Raw genomic sequence first — 5,272 nt, forward strand, 5'->3', positions numbered from 1 at the left:
TGATACACCAGAAGAGTCAGTGAGAGTAACAGGAAGCTTACTACACAGCAGAACTTGTCATGTTCCCTGCCCACCTCCATCCAAAGGGCAGAGATACAAAGTCCACCTGAAATGATAAAATCCACAGCTAGTGTGTGTAAGGCCAGTCAGGGCCATGAAAAAACTATGCTGCTTAGTAGCTGCGATGTGAAACTTTTTAATATGTCTGTGCCTCCGCCACCTGCTCACCTGCCTCGTGGCTGTAGGTAATCTGGAAAGCCACATTAATAAAATGTGGCTACATGGGTGGGCAAAGCATCAATAGGTCCATCTAAAATGGGTTCTGTTTATGTAGGCAGGATAGTTGAACTTTATTAAAGTATGTTTAATGTGTCTGTATAAAATGTTCCTCTGCTGTGGGTCTGCTGCTCTCTTTGGGCTTGATTCACAAAGCGATGCTAACCTACTTAGCACGTCTTAAGTCTTTAGAGGCGCTAACCAGGGTGCTAAGTAGGTTAGCACCGGATTTCTCAATCAGATCGCGCGCTAACTTTGCGTGCGCAAAACTTTACGCGCGCAAAGTCCTATGCTAAGTCCCATAGGCTTTAATGGGCACTTCACGCTGAGCGCCCTGCGCTCTGTGCAGTGCGCGTGTAAAGTTTTAAGCGCATAACGTTTAGACGGGCTAAGGGGGTTTTCAAAGGCGTGCTAACAGTTAGCACCGCTTTGTGAATCAAGCCCTTTGTGTTTTTGCAGGTGCTGCTGTAAAGGAGAAGAAGAAGAAGGAATAAAAAAAAAATGTTGTGTGATAGTTGTGGTACCTGTTACCTGGACTTTGTATTCTGCCCCCAGAGTTGATTGGCTGCGGGCCAAAATGTGCAGGAAGCAGCTAGCCAATCATTAGAGACACTGTTTCTATAAAAAGACTGTAAAAGGGGCTGTCCTGTCACTCCCCTCAGGACAGCCTGAAGAAGATTGTGTCTCTCCCGCCCCCCCCCCTCCCCACTTGTCGCGGGTAAGAGTTTTTGGTGGTTCTAGGAAAGGTCGGTGTTGTCTGGGCCTGATTCTGTAAGTCATTCCTTCTGTCTTCCTTCTTTACGGTTTATTCAGCATGTGTCTATGACCATGTTTTTGGGTAAAAGTCACCCACTAATGTGGGTGGGCTTTGTGTTGTGCTTATTGAAAAATATTATTATTCAATAAAGATTCTGCATTTTGGTTATTTATGTAAATTATTTATTTATCGTATTAAAGGTTTACAATTTAAATATTTAAATCCACCAATAAACCACCCGCGGCCTATTTTATCCAAAGAAAGTGTCAGTGTTTTATTTATTCTTTGCATGTGGGTTAAGTATTAATCACACATTGTATGCACTTGCCCTCCCATGTACATCAAAAAAAGGGCTTGTGGAAATGTCTGTGCCCAGTAATCCTAATAGTAAAATATCAGTATTAAAGTAAACACCAGGCTTTAAAAAAATAATAAAAATAGATCTACCTGGGGCTTCCTCCTGCCCCTGGCAGCCTATCTGTCCCACGCTGCAGCTCTGCTCCCAGCCGTTGTCCTAGGGTCCCCTCCGTACCAGCTGGTGACCTAGTGAGGTCAGCCGCTTCTGCCCACGGGAGAGCTCTTCTCGCCAGGTTGCCAGCTGCAATGGAGGGGTCACCGGGACAATGGTTGGGGGTGGAGCTGCAGCGAGGGACACATAGGCTGCCAGGGGTAGGAGGAAGCCACAGGTAAGAAGATCTGTTTTTTTTTAAGGACCACTATTGCGAAAAAAGTAGGCAGTTAAAATCTGACACAACCAACAGGTTTTGGGCCAGTCCATCTCCTCATTGGGGATTCTTAGGCTTTTCTTTGTTTTCAACAGCATTTCCTGAACAGCAGTTGCAAAGGCTAACTGACAAAATAGTGTGCAAGTGAGAGGAAGCGACTCTCAGACAGGCGAGGCTCCGGGATGAACCCGGGGCCACAAAGTGCGTTCGAAGTGTTGATGATCAATGTGTCCTGCAACTCACACTAATTCTCCCAGCTAGCTGCGTTCTTCATCGATGCACGAGCCGAGTGATCCACTGCTAAGAGTCTGGTTCGACTTGTGCTGTGTTCTGGCTTTCCGTACGGCAGGTGACTCGGACTCTTGGCCGGGTCTGCGCAAGGAAGACGCCCGGGCGCTTGGCCCCACCAGGGCTCCCCCGCACGTCGAGGGAGGGCTTAGCTTGCTCGAGTCTTCCAAACCTACTTTCCCCCTACTCCTGGGAGCAGGGGGTGAGTGGTACCCTGGCTGACCCGAGGAAACTGTGGCTTCGATGTTCCTGGTTGGGGGATGGCAGGGCCTGGGGGGTCGGCGACTCTCCCGGGCTGGCCCCCGGGGGAGGGTTTGAGCGGGGCCTGCGGCGGTCGGCTCCCTCCTGCCTGCCGTGAATCTCTCCCTCTCCGCCCGGGGATCGTCCCATAGTCGCTGGCACGGCCTCCCGGCGTGCTATGTCTCCCCGGCGCATTATGTCTCCGCGCTTACGGGAGCGGCCCTCCCTTTCCCCGTGAACTGGTGGGCGAGGCAGCTCCTCAGCCATGCACTCTCCCGTTAATGATCCTTCTGCTGGTTCACTTATGGAAACCTTGTTACAACTTGTACTTCGTCTAGATAGTCAAGTTTGATCGTCTTCTCGGTGCTCCACCACGGCCATCACCGACCCCAAGGACCTCACTAAACCATCCAATGGGTAGTAGCGACAGGTGTGTACAAATGGCAGGGACTTAACCTCCCTGGCGGTCAATTAAAACTGCCAGGGAGGCAGCGCAGTAGTTTTTTTTTATTTTTTAAAATCATGTAGCTAGCCTAGCAGGTGTCTCGGGGGGCACCCTCTAACGCGGCGATTGGCGGCGAATCGGCAGCGAGCGGTGGCGATCGGTGAGTTCACGCAGCTAGCTGCGTGCAACAAAAAAATTATGTAAATCGGCCCAGCGAGGCCTGAGCAATCCTCCTGCATGGCATAGCCAAGGGCCCTTTCGTCAGAGCCGGGACAAGGTCCTCCAGCACCCAAGGCTGAGACACCAAAGTGCGCCCCTCCATCCCTCCCACCCCAGCTGTTACACACTGATTGCTATTAGACTAAGAGGCGCCATAGGGCCCACAACCTCCCCAACACCTTAATATGTAGTTATCTGGCTAGCAGTCACTGCTATGTATCCCCTTTTCTTATTTCTTTCTGCTTCAAACACAATTAGGAATGACAGCTGAATGAATTCTGCGCCCCCTCCTACACTGCGCCCTGAGGCTGGAGCCTCTCCAGCCCATGCCTCGGCCCGGCCCTGCCTTTCGTCACTACCTCTCCGAGTCAGGAGTGGGTAATTGGCGCACCTACTGCCTTCCTTGGATGTGGTAGCCATTTCTCGGGCTCCCTCTCTGGAATCAAACCCTGATTTCCCGTTACCCATGGTCACCATGGTAGGCGCAGAAAGTACAATCGAAAGTTTATAGGGCAGACATCCGAATGCATCATCACCATCACGGGGACATGCGATCGGCCTAAGGTTATCTAGAGTCACCAAAGCAGCGGGGAAGGGGAGGCCGGGGCCCCCTCCAGGTGCCTGGATTGGTTTTGGTCTGATAAATGCACGCATCCCTGGGGGTCAGCGCTCGTCGGCATGTGACTCTCTTGCAACTAGCAGAGTCCCAGTGGATTGGCGTACAGCCCACGTTTTCCCATTATTTAAGAAGGGCAAAAAATCTGATCCAGGAAATTATAGACCTGTAAGCTTAACATCAGTTGTATGCAAACTATTTGAGGGGTTACTAAGAGATACTATACATGACTTCATAGTAGAAAATAATCTTATTTCTCAGCATCAACATGGGTTTACTAAAGACAGGTCCTGTTTGACTAACATGCTCAGCTTTTATGAGGTAGTGAATGCTAATATGGATATTGGGAATGCTGTAGATGTGATATACTTGGACTTTGCAAAGGCCTTCGACACTGTTCCCCACAGAAGTCTGGTGCAAAAGTTGAGGATGCAAGGACTGGGGAAGAGTTTGTGTGCATGGATAGGGAACTGGCTAATGGACAGAAAACAAAGAGTTGTGGTCAATGGATCGTACTCAAAATGGGAGACTGTTAGCAGTGGGGTCCCACAGGGGTCTGTACTGGGTCCAGTGCTCTTCAATTTATTTATTAATGACCTAGTAGATGCAGTAGTGAGCAATGTTGCTATTTTTGCAGATGATACAAAATTGTGCAGAATCATCAACTCTCAGGAAGATAGTGTCATATTGCAACAGGATCTGGATAGGATGGCTATATGGGCACATACATGGCAGATGAAATTCAATGTTGACAAATGTAAAGTCATGCATTTTGGTCGTACCAATGGTCTAGCACCATACAAAATAAATGGGATACAGTTGGGAACATCAAACTTGGAGAAGGACTTAGGAGTACTCATCGACAACAAGTTAAATAATCGTACTCAATGCCAAGCCGCTGCAGCTAAAGCGAACAAAATTTTAGGATGCATTAAAAGGGAAATAAAAACTCGAGATGCTAGCATAATATTGCCCCTGTTTAACTCTCTAGTAAGGCCACATCTGGAATATGGAATTCAGTTCTGGGCACCACATTACAAAAAAGATATTGCAGTTTTAGAGCAGGTGCAGAGACGAGCTACAAAATTGATACGTGGGATGGAAGGTCTCGCTTACCAAGAAAGGTTAGATAAACTGGGTTTATTTAGTCTAGAGAAAAGACGCCTTAGAGGAGATCTAATTAACATGTATAAATACATTAGAGGGCAATATAATAGCTTGGCGGATGAGCTTTTTGTCCCTAGGCCTTCTCAAAGGACTAGAGGACATGAGCTGCGCATGGAGGAAAAACGTTTTAGTCATTTATTTAGGAAAGGGTTCTTTACAGTAAGAGTGGTTAAGATGTGGAATGCATTGCCACAGGAAGTCGTTATGGCAAACTCTATACCTGCATTTAAAGGGGGCTTAGATGCTTTCCTTGCGTTGAAAGACATCCATGGCTACAATTACTAGGTTATGCCTAATGATGTTGATCCAGGGATTTTATCTGATTGCCATCTGGAGTCAGGAAGGAATTTTTCCCATTTGGGGCTAATTGGACCATGCCTGGTGGGGGTTTTTTCGCCTTCCTCTGGATCAACAGGGGTATGTGGGGGACGGGCTGGAGTTGTACTTTGTACTGGTTGAACTCGATGGACGTATGTCTTTTTTCAACCAAAATAACTATGTAACTATGTATTAGCTCAAGAATTTCCACAGTTATCCAT

The 5,272-nt window shown here is 48.0% G+C and overlaps 1 non-coding gene across 1 annotated transcript; it reads right to left on the minus strand.

Annotated features, from left to right (window-relative positions):
• Positions 1–1,913: 1,913 nt before the first annotated feature.
• LOC137537344 (5.8S ribosomal RNA) lies at positions 1,914–2,067 on the minus strand. The gene has a single exon (XR_011024600.1). It is a non-coding gene; the product is annotated as a 5.8S ribosomal RNA (ribosomal RNA).
• Positions 2,068–5,272: the final 3,205 nt, after the last annotated feature.

Source organism: Hyperolius riggenbachi, chromosome 10 (assembly GCF_040937935.1).
Source record: "Hyperolius riggenbachi isolate aHypRig1 chromosome 10, aHypRig1.pri, whole genome shotgun sequence".
Lineage (NCBI taxonomy): Eukaryota > Metazoa > Chordata > Amphibia > Anura > Hyperoliidae > Hyperolius > Hyperolius riggenbachi.